Raw genomic sequence first — 12,696 nt, 5'->3', positions numbered from 1 at the left:
CAGTATTCACATGGAGGTAGAACCGAAACTTATTTTGGTAGAACCGTTAAAGCCATGATTTATGATTGAGTGTTCTTGATCAATCACATAGTTCTTGAAATCCAGATGAACCAATTCTACACTTGTTTGGAAGTGTGGCAAATCGGTTTAAAGGTTGTAAGTATGAAAAAGGACTTACAAGGTAAGGATGTCGACATACTTTGAACACGTGCAGTAAATGTTAAACTTTAATTGTTCAAAGTTATTCCTTAATAGCTAAAGGAATAAAATCCCAGGATCGAAACATAAATAAGTTAAGAATCTTTTATTTAAGGATTTTAACTTTATTTTAGGGAAATGAGAATTACTAATGTGCATTTACTAGTTAGAGATTTTAGGTCAATATTTTGGACAGAGCATTCCCAGGAATTATGGAAACCGAATCTGGGCTTTAATGAATATCTTGGGAATATTTTCGGTTTTGGAAATTCCTTGGTGTCCAAACTTCCTTGTCTATAAATATGAAAATTTGCATTTAGAGCAAACTAATCCTTCGTGACAACAAACTTCCTCGGTTGTGTTGTTACTGGTGAAGCCTCCTATTCGGAGAGGAGAGTAATGTAATTAGGCGAAATCTCTTACGACCGCTCAGTTTAAAGTATTCTTTGGGATTGAGAATCTCTATTAGTACCGTTGGTGGGAAACTAGATAATTACGGTTTATTTTTTATTTTCGATTGATTTGATTGACTAACGGTGGTTGAACTTTGATTGCACCTAGTTTGTTTATGCTTGAGAATCTTCTCTTCTGATATAAGATTCACTCAAACTAGATCGAAGTTTCGACAAGGATCTTTAGACTGTTTGTAGATCTAAAGACGTCTTGTGATAATCCATTGTTAACAGACTCTGTTTTGTGCGTGATTGATCACAAGAGATTCAAGTTTTTGTGTGCAGGTGTTTATTGAAGATGTAAGAAGATTTGAAGACAAAGAAGATATTAAAGATTTCTGTTTTGGGGTTCATAATCTTTGGTGTGCACAATACTTGTTTCGGTATAGAGGATCCAACTATAATCGGATTATCCTTGTGGTAGATTAGATTGATTAGTTGTATAGATCGGCATCAATACAATTCTGTGTGATTGAAAGTATTGAGTGCAAAATCTTAACAATTACTTCGGTAGTTGAAAATAAGATAGATCTAAGAACCTTACGAAGGAGTTTATTGAGATAAATAGAAGAGCCTTTGTAGAACTCACATCACTTGGTTGAAGAAGTTGCTACCAAACATATTTGTTGTTCCTTTACTGTTTGGAATACGAACCAAAGGAATTGTTCCAAGTACGTAACTTATTCATAAGTTGGAGGCGGGGGAATACATACGGAACTAGGTGAACTATAGGTTTAGTTGCTTGGTCTCAGCTATACGAAGTTGGTTTATTTTGTTTAGCGTCTTAATCCTGAGAGTATTCAATTCTGGACAAGGTCCCGGGGTTTTTATGCATTTGCAGTTTCCTCGTTAGCAAAATCTTGCTGTGTCATTTACTTTTATTTTCCGCAATTGTAATTGTTATTATTATAATTTTAAAGTAAATTACACAAACATTAATTCCTATTTACTTGATAAGTAATCCTATTGTGTTTGGTTAAGTCTGAACCTTTTATCAAGTAAACATACTTCGTTGTTGTATTGTCTCGATCTTGTATCCATAGACGATCACACGAAGTGTGAACCGATTGTTTGTATTGTCTCGACTCAGTCCATAGACAATCACTTTGGGAGAAAGGACTTATAGGTAGGAAAAGTTTTAACTTGAGGTATATTTGGTTACCCTCGCCTTTTCAATTGGTATCAGAGCAGGCAAACACAAAAAGATCTAACAATCTGTGTTTGGTATGATCCAACCTATAAGATATGAGTCAAAATAAGAAAAGCAAAGCTAAACTTATGAAGAACTCAGTCCACGTATGTCAAGATAATGAGAATAATATCACATAGAAGGTCGATGGAAATTGGTCTCGAAAGTCTTTTCGAAAACCAAAGAAAAAGTCTATGACCAGTGACTGGATTATGAGTCAGGTTACTGATCAGAAAAGTACGAGTCCGAAACTCAAGAAACATGTTTTGGATCCGACTGCAATTCCTAGTAAAAAATCGTCTGAAAAAATATTCGATTCACTAGCCTGCCCAAGTTCTGAATTTCAAAAGGTGTTGGAAATATTTTTCAAACATGTTGAAAAATATTCAGAAAAGGGAAAGACCATTGACAGTTTAGGTGATGTCACAGAACTTATTGTTCAACTAAATGTAAGAATATGTGAAGGAAAGCGAGAAACACTCAGTCTTCAAAATAATTTGGCAGATTATATGGAACAAAAACTGGCCTTGTGCAATGATGTTCATCAACAGACTACAGAGTGTGAAATTCTTACTCAATCGCTGGAACATTCACAGATAAGGAATAAGATCCTTATTGAGAACTTCTTACTGTAACATGTTAAGAGGTATATATAAACAGATGTTTAGAAAAACATTTCCAACAAGGAATGGATACCTTAAGAGGACATATAGAATGTCTTGAACATGAGACATTAGCAAACTGTCAACTGGCAGATCTAGATCACTTGGTTTCAAGTTCAAAGAACATTCCATCCTGGGCACAAGATGTAGTCGAGGATATTGCATCTCGCAATTTTCATAACAAAAAGGATGGGTTCAAAACCCACGAAGAGGAACATGATGATGTTTCATAAGGGAGAAGATCTCCTCAAGAGGTATTTGATGAGGAATATCCTCATCCCAGTGCTTAACCGCATTGGAATTTGCATCCTTACAATGCCCAATCTTCGGATGTAAGGGAGCACATGTATCGGGGCATTCTGTATCCTGTAAATAATATCTTATTCAGTATAGAGAGCTTACACAACCTACATGAAGATACAATTTTCTGGCTCTATGTGTAGAAAAGTTGTATTGCAAACAACTTGTATAAAACATGATAAGTTTCCAAGCTAAATTTATCTCTTGTTACAGATCTAGAAACATAATTTCCTTTCGAAGAAATATGTAAAGATGTAACACATTAGATTGTGAAAAATCTTTTCAAATCTTGTCAGAATTATTCATTTAAGAATGATATCTATAATTGGTATGTGTTAAAGGTATTTCAAGTATATGTACTCATCGTGCCTGAGAATGTATACTAAAGGATGAATTCTCAAACCAGATCTCAAGCAAAACTCCTGAAAGCCTTGAGTGGAATGACTTCTAAGGAAATTGTTCATCTTGGTGATACCTTCAAGAAATCTAGTTATGAAGATGTCGAAAAATAAAAAGAAGATGTAACTCATCTCCTTGTCCAAAACAGTTTGGATGCTAAGGTTGATACTATCAATCTGCGTTAAGTCCTCCTCAGTACCATCGAAACTCATCATAGACATGCAGCATTACTAAGAACTGTTATCCGTAACCAAAGAAATATAATTAAACTTGGAATCGGTAACATGGAGTATGATCGAAATATTAATCAAAAGGTTAATGCTTTAGCATGTGAACATAATCAAGGTATTGTGTGCAGAATCTAAGATATCAGTCGAGATGCTGTTGATGAAGGTCCTGAAAAATTTGAGGAAATTGAAGAGGACATTTGAAAAATATGCTGAAGAATATACATTAGTTTTTGATTTATTCAATAAAGTCTATTATGAATAAAACTATCTTATTATGAATAAAATTATTTGATTTATAATTTTTCTTGTGATAGTTTTTGATTTACATAGCCTGTGCTTGAATTCTTTATATTATTGCTATGTATGTTTATGGGATGTTTGATTTCAATTTTATTACTTTGATATTCGATCTCATATGTTGTGAACCCTAATGGTTTGGGTGACTTTTTGATTTAGCAAGATTAAGTTCTTGCCCATGTTGGTAGTCTTTATCACAATATGTTGAATCGGTTTTGGTTTAGCATAAAAGCATATGTATTTTGACGGTTTTTAACTTTTGCTTGCAATTGTTAAAACCGATTTTCAACCTTTCTTTGGTAAAGGTTGGTGGTTGCTATTCTTTTGTTTTGCATAAGGATGACAACATAATGATATTTCGATATCAACTTTCGGTACAATTGATATTTTATTCCATTATTTGTGTACGGATGGAAGGTACAATTGATGTTTTATTCCATTATTTGTGTACAGATGTGTGTGTGATTCAATTGTTACCGGTTAAGAAAAATTATTTTATCTTGCTTTATTGTGTGGTATCAATCGTTTAGGCTTACAAAATTTCGGTGCAATTGCGGTGCTTTAATGTCTATGTTGTTTCAATTGCTTCCGGTTGAGGTGAATGATTGTGCAAGTTGATTTATTTGGTTTGTATTAATTGTTTATGGCTTGATAAAAGAAAAGGTTTACGGGATGAGTTGTTTAGTCCAGTTCGATTCCGGATAAGAGAAACTAATTTAATTCTGATCGTAGTTAAACTTATCAAAGTGGAGTTTACGATTGTTGTTATTATAATTTTATAGTAAATTACACAAACGTTGATTCCTATTTACTTGATAAATAATCCTATTGTGTTTGGTTAAGTCCGAACCTTTTATCAAGTAAACTTACTTCGTTGTTGTATTGTCTCGATCTTGTATCCATAGAGGATCACACGAAGTGTGAACCGATTATTTGTATTATCTCGACTCAGTCCATAGACAATCACTTTCGGAGAAAGGACTTATAGGTAGTAAAAGTTTTAGCTTGAGGTATATTTGGGTACCCTCGCCTTTTCAATTGGTATCAGAGCAGGCAAACACGAAAATATCTAACAATCTGTGTCTGGTGCGATCCAACCTATAAGATATGAGTCACAATAAGAAAAGCAAAGCTAAACTTATGAAGAAGTCAATTAACGTATGTCAAGATAATGAGAATAATATCATAGAGAAGGTCAATGGAAATTGGTCCCGAAAGACTTTTCGAAAATCAAAGAAAAAGTCTATGACTAATGACTGGATTACGAGTCAGGTTACTGATCAAAAAAGTATGAGTCCGAAACTCAAGAAACATGTTTTGGATCCGACTCCAATTCCTAGTAAAAAATCGTCTGAAAAAAGATTCGATTCACTAGCCTGCCCAAGTGTTCTTTTAAAGAAATCACTTCTGGTGTCAGATTACCGCTCAAGTGATTTCTCTTGTATTCAATTAGACTCGCAGATTTTTATTTGCTAGAGTATAGGTCAAATCGAGAGATTGAGATATAAAACTCTTTGATGAACTTTTATCTAGATTGAGTCTGACTGTCTAGTTGATTCTCTAGAAAGTATATTGGAGTTTGTCTATAGATATTTCTAAGCAAAATATTGGGTGTGGTTGTTAGACCCCCGCCTTTTCAATTGGTATCAGAGCATCCAAACACGTTCAAGACCTCAAAAGTCTGTGTTTGTAGCGATCTGACTATATGGACAGAGGTGCTATCTCAATAAACATACCACCAGTCTTCGGTGGCTCTAATTACTTATGGTGGAAAATTGATATGCGAACTTTTCTCCAAGCACGTGATTTTCAATCATGGGTATATGTAGTTAATGGCTATAATGCTCTTGTTGTGGCAGTTAGGGATGTAAACGTTCCCAGGGACATTGGTGAATACACCCCTGCCAAGATAAATGCTGCAAAGCAAAACTCCGACGGTTTGAATGCCACTATACATGCCATTACCCCAAATCTTAAGCACCATGTGTCAAATTGCACTAAGTCTAAAGAAGCTTGGGATATGTTAGAAACCGTATTTGAAGGAAATACCAGTGAAAAGGAAGCTAGGAGTCAAAACCTTAATTCCGATTGGGAAAATCTTCGTATGGAAGATGAAGAAACATTTGATGAGTTTAATACAGAGTGTCTGAAAATGTTAATGCATCTTTTGCATTGGGTAAGACTATTCATGAAAAGGACATTGTGATGAAAATTCTCAGATCGCTGCCATCTAGATACGATTATAAGAAGCATGCCATCGTTGAAGGAAATAACCTAGATAATCTCTCCAGAAATACAATGGTTGGGAAGCTTAAGATCCTTGATCATGAGCATTCATCCAAATCTAAGGATGTTGCGTTCAAAGCACTAAAGGACACTAAATTACCTGATAAAAGTAAAAAAGTGTATATCTCTGAAGACGATCACTCTGAGACAGATTCATCAGATAAAGATCTTGACAAATCGGTTTTGATGATCACAAGACAGTTTAGGGATCTTCTGCTGAAGAGAAGTAAACGGTTTTCCAGAGATAAGCCTAAGTCATCAGCTAAAACTCATAATCGTATTCCTCATAAAAACAGGGAAACAGATGAAACTGATAACGAGGATATGACTCAGTGCTTTAAGTGTAAAGGATTTGGTCATTTTTCAAACGAGTGCCCAAATCGTAGAAAATACACTGGGAACAAAGGTCTTGCTGCAACTCTTGATGAAATGTCTGACAACTATGAGTCTAATGAAGACGAGAAATCAAGTGTTGCACTTCTCGGTAAAAATATTGATTTTGATAATTGTAGCAATACATACATCAATCTCGATATTCTTTCAGAAGAAAATCCAACTAATATGGAAGAAAATATTGACCCGTTCTTTGGAAACTCTGTTTGTAATGTTTCAGGTTCCACTATGTGTCTAGCTGCGTGCACATCTCAGAAGCCTGACTTTTATCCTAGTTTGACGTGCTCGTATTGTTCTCTAAAGGGTCATGACTTTCAAAGTGTTACAAGTAAAAACACCAATTGAGGCAAGGCAACAAACTTCAACGAAGAGCAAATCATTTAGAAAATAATCTTAAACTTGCCCAGAAGACTGCTGAGGTATGTAAGATTTTATCTTCGTCTAAGAAGTTAGTTTCCAAGAATCAGACAAGACCATTAGAGAAGAAGGTATGGTCAAGTCGTTTTGATAGACAGAAGTCTGAGGATTCCTCTCAAGAGGAACATGGTGGACAAATTGTTGTTCACCGCAACACAACTTGATTGTGTTGTTTGTAAATCTTGTCTCATGTGCCTGATCAAAAGAGACAAGGTTGTGTACCTCTCATGCTTTAGGAAAAGTTTTTTTTAGTTTTGTTCTTTCCTGTCCATCACTAAAAGAAAGGGTTGTTTTTGACAATTCAACTCTCTTTAGGGTTCAGAGTTGTGCGTGCACGAACCTTTTAAAAGGTTGTGTAACCCTATATTTTTTTTCCTTCTCTGTAACCTCCTTTTATCTCAAGACTACTTGTTGAGTTTAAATTTTGATTTCCTCTCACAAACCCATACAACTATGGATACTCTAAGCATGATGTCTTCTGATGGAAAGGTTGTTAATATGATTGTTAATCCATCAATCATGAAGGAAAAAGAGAAATCTCCATTATCTCCTATCTTGAAAAGAAAGAGAAGGAATGTGAGGAAGCCAATAGCCATTCCTTCAAATTCTCAAAAGTTTTCTGATGTTCTTGAAGTGGTGAAGGAGATGCGAAAGGAGATTCAACAAATAAAGGCTTTTTTGTATAAGACTCATTTGATTCAGAAGGCCCTGGTTCGACATCAGTCAAGAAGGTTTATTGATATCAACTCCTACCTTAATGAACCTTATGTCCCAATGGATGTTGACGACAAGGAGTTCGGGGACGATAAAGAATTCTTCAAAGGTCTTATTGCCTACTGAATCTTCTATTTTCTTGTTTTTTTAGAAGAATAACTAGAGTTTGGAATAGCAATTATTGTGATTATACATAGCTATGTCCAACATTTTCATCTTCATGTTTTTAGGTTTATTTGGTTAAATTCTAAAAAAATTGTTTGGAAGATGATTTTTTGCAGTATTAATCTTTATGGTTTTATATATTGCAATGTGTTATGGGATATGTGTGTTTGCGTCCGTGAACTATGATTGTCCCATACTTTGTCAAAAGTAAAGTCTTTCGTAAGTCGATATTCACATGTTGATAAAAGAATGAATGTACTTTTGACAAATACAAAAGTTAAGCCTATTATGTCAATTATTGATGGAAGATAGGTTAAAATCTTTTGTTTACAAGGATTATGCCTATTGTACATCGTTATGCGAATAATGATGGAAAATAGAATGAATCCTTGTGTATTCCGTAGTATTGATCTTCCCTGATCCATAATATTTTATGTATTACTATGAGGTTCCGTAAGTTTTCTTGTGTTGAGCACTAACGATTGAGTTTATTATTTCCTTATGATTAACTTAGTTGTTGCTCCATGAGAATCCTTAAAGATTGAGCATATCCAATTGAATTGATTATACTTGTGTGATCAATTTAGTTGTTGCTCCGTAATTTTTCTTATGTCGAGCATGACAATCAAAATCATCACGTTTTGTGGTTAATTTGGTTGTGTATTCCGATTAGATTAATTATGGGTTCTCTTGTGATTAATCCAATTGAGTATTTTTGAGTCTCCATAAGTTCACTTATGTTGAGCATTTCCGATTAAATTAACCATAGGTTTTCTTTTGGTTAAGTTAATTGAGTATTTTTGGATTCAAATTCATACTTGTATGTGATTTGTTATGTCCAAAGAAATCCTTCTTTTCTTTTGAAATTAAGGTCGCTCTTGTTGTTCTTATGATAATCCATTGTTAACAGACTCCGTTCTATGTGTGATTGATCACAAGAGATTCAAGTTGTTGCGTGCATGTGTTTATTGAAGATCTAATAAGATTTGAAGACAAAGAATATATTGAAGATTTCTGATTTTGGGTTCATAATCTTTGGTGTGCACAATACTTGTTTCGGTATAGAGGATCCAACTATAATAGGTTTATCCTTGTGGTAGATTAGATTGATTAGTTCTGTAGATCGCCATCAATACAATTCTGTGTGACTAATAGTATTGATTGCAAAATCTTAACAATTACTTCGATAGTTGAGAATAAGATAGATCTAAGAACCTGGCGAAGGAGTTTATTGAGATAAACAGGAGAGCCTTTATCGAACTCACAACACTTGGTTGAAGAGAGTTGTTACCAAATAGATTTGTTGTTCCTTTACTGTTTGGAATATGAACCAAAGGAATTGTTCCAAGTACGTGACTTATTCATAAGTTGGAGGCGTGGGAATATAGATGAAACTAGGTGAACTATAGGTTTAGTTGCTTGGTCTCAACTATACGAAGTTGGTTTATTTTGTATAGCGTCTTAATCCTGAGAGTATTCAATTCTGGACAAGGTCCCAGGATTTTTCTGCATTTGCGGTTTCCTCGTTAACAAAATCTTGCCGTGTCATTTACTTTTATTTTCTGCAATTATAATTGTTGTTATTATAATTTAAAGTAAATTGCACAAACTTTAATTCCTATTTACTTAATAAGTAATCCTATTGTGTTTGGTTAAGTCCGAACCTTTTATCAAGTAAACATACTTCGTTGTTGTATTGTCTCGATCTCGTATCCATAGACGATCACACGAAGTGTGAACCAATTAGTTGTATTGTCTCGACTCAGTCCATAGACAATCACTTTCGGAGAAATGACTTATAGGTAGGAAAAGTTTTAGCTTGTGGTATATTTGGGTACCCTCGCCTTTTCAGTTTGACATTGGTGGTACCTTCTAAGTGTTACCTAATCGTTTCTTTTTCGATAATTGTTTCAGTATTTTTATTTCATGTTTGTATGATGTTGATTTGTTTTTATTTTTTATGGTACGTTTCCTGTTTCATGTCAATTTTATCTTCCTACGAGCAAATCTTCTTTATATTGAAAATAAAATTTGAATATTATTATTTTTCTTAACATTGTAAAAAATTTAGCGCTTCAAAGGTACTTCATTTTTGTTATTTTTAGTATTTGTTTCCATATTTCGCACACTCTTAAATAATATTGCAATAAAAAGCCACTATAACGATCTAAGAGCAAAAGTATTTTACAATCGTATTTGTACGTCCATAAAATGTGACAAGTTGTCTCTAAAATGTAAAACTAGACCAAATGTTATGTTATTGCTAAAATAAGGAAGTTATATCACTGAAGAACCATAAACATCAATACAAAAGCTTGATGTTAGTTAAATCACCACTAGATTCAACATTCGAACAGTTAAAATGATTTGAACCTCAATCACATTACTGGTTTGAGTAACATCTATATGTAAATCAAGTATTGGAGTTACGTAAGCTGATGTAAATTGAATACACTACTCTATATTTGTGTATATATGTCAGCTCAGGAAAGTACCAATGGTTCTAAGATTGGATCGGTTTTGGAAAACGGAAAATGGGTCATTTGTCCAAATATTTTTAAATCACGGTTCAAATGGACGAGTAAAAAATAGTTTGGGTGAAATGGCCAAAAAAGAAATTTAGTAAGGATGAAACTGGTTTCATCCTAGCTTAAATTTAAAAAATAGCAAGGATGAAACTAGATACATCCTGTGTAAATTAAAAATAAGAAAAAATATTTGAAAATGGGCAAGATGAAACTGGTTACATCCTGCCTATTTTTACATTTTTGTCCATTTAAACAGTATCAAAATCTAACTGTCCATTTCACCCAGAAATTGTTGATTTTGGTCTTTTTAACCAATTTTATGTTTGGAAAAATGAATCGTTATATATTATAAAGAAATGTTTTCCCCCCTTGAAAAATGTATTAATATAACTTCTTTGGATATAGTCCAAAATGCATATCCGTCACATGATAGTACATTGATGTTAAACCAATACTTGAAATGACGAAGGTTCTAGTAAGGTTCTAGTAACCCAATGAAAGAAACCCTAGTTTCATGGAGGTATCACAAATACTAGGTTGAGTAAGTTTATGAAAAAATTAGTAAACCTGTAGATATGCAATCTGTAGATGCCATTATCCCTCATCGAAATCTTCGTTATTGGTGTATGACGAAGGGAGAGAAGTCTTTTTATAACATTAAAGAGACTCAGGAAGAAATTCGAGAGCAATAAGACTTGTTGAGAAAAGAACAAACATTTTTTTGAGTCATATCAACGCATAAATAAGAAAAAGATATCGAAGAATCATTTATAAAAAAACAAAAACATTAGGACCGAATTCTCCTTGATGGATAGATGAGCATGGAAAATAAAATATATTAAACGAAATGAGAGGTCGAGCTCATGGTTATTAGAACATCACTCGGCCGAACTCGCAAATTTTGTTATCTCAAGATTTTTGTCAATGTTAGATACACAAAAATATATGTTGAAATCTAGTATTAAAGTCAAGTCTCGGACTATGATTAAAGCATGATAGTTGAGTATCATATATCATTGGATAACCCTCAAAGATTGAAGATTGAAGAACAAACGAAGACATTTGCGAGAAATTTATCAACAAACAAGTATGTGAAAACTGGTTTATCCTATTTAGTCATTGTATCTATGATTCTATCTTAGGAGACGTTGTCATATGATTTTAATAGATTTTTTATTACAAAGAAGAAATTTCGAGTTTAAGCTTATCTTGGTTGAATTCTTGGAATGTGATTCAAGCAATGGATGTTCATGAATATTACGAAGGGTTTGACTTTATTTTTTTTTTGTATTTGTTTGACATTCACCGTTCCTCATTAAATAAGTACCTAACTTGTGTTGAACCGACTTCCACCGATACTCTCACAGTTTAACCACTATGGTCGAATTATGGCGTGGTATTTTAAATATGCACTGATGCAGGTTATTTAACAAAAGTTTCATTCCCGAAGATCATTTATCCTCGAATTACTCACAAGGATTCCGTTGTTAATAAGCGACCAAATCTCGTTGTTAGTCTAATTTAACCGAGATGATCGATAGGAACAACAAGTGGATAATATCGGGTGACGGTGAGTTAGCTGAATTCTTCAATGATGATCGTGATTTCCTCGACGGGAAATTCGAAAGGCACAAGGAGTTAATGATATTGTTTTTGGACCGAGTTCAAGAACTAACAACTAAAGTGTTGCACTACATGTAAAATACGGTTCAAATGTTGAATTAGATGGGATTACTACTGGTGATTTTGAAGGGGAGCCATCGGAGGAGGAGACAGTGGACTACGACAATGAGGAAGAAGAACATATTGATATCGTAATTGAATATGACTATTTTCAGTTTCATTTTTTGGTTCGTAACGTATGACTACTGTGATGTTGTTTTAAAGCATTTAGAAACTTATAAGTAGTAAGTGACATAAGTTTAACAATACTAGGTTAAGTTCTTGACTGTTATATGAGTATGGGTGCATTGGATCAGGATTTATATGGATAAAAATAGATAATAATTTACCCGAATCTAGTGGATTTATAATGTTTCTTAAAAGAATTTATGAGATTCTTATAGAAAAATAATTGTGGATTATAATGGATTGAATTAGGATTAATTTAGGTTTATAAATATTCAAGTGGATAACTATTTAGTATATAGTTGTAAACACCGAGGTCATCTTGTTTCCTTTTCAAAAAAACTCATCCATAAATTGAGGTGGTGGTGTTGGTTGGTGGTGGTGGTTGTTGTTGGTGGCGGTCGGTGTTGGTGGTTGTTTTTGTTGGTGATGGTAGTGCTGGTTGGTGGTGTGTGGTAGTGGTGGTGGAAAAATATAGCACGTTGTAATAAAAAAATAAAACCAGAGAAAAATATAAATTATCCATAAGAATCCATGAAACTCTTGTGGTATAGGTTGAGATTATTATGAGATAATAACACTTATATTTAGACAACAAATAACCACAAAAATCCTTAT

Source organism: Papaver somniferum, chromosome 6, assembly GCF_003573695.1.
Source record: "Papaver somniferum cultivar HN1 chromosome 6, ASM357369v1, whole genome shotgun sequence".
NCBI classification, from domain to species: Eukaryota; Viridiplantae; Streptophyta; class Magnoliopsida; order Ranunculales; family Papaveraceae; genus Papaver; species Papaver somniferum.
Note: the sequence above shows the minus strand (reverse complement) of the source record.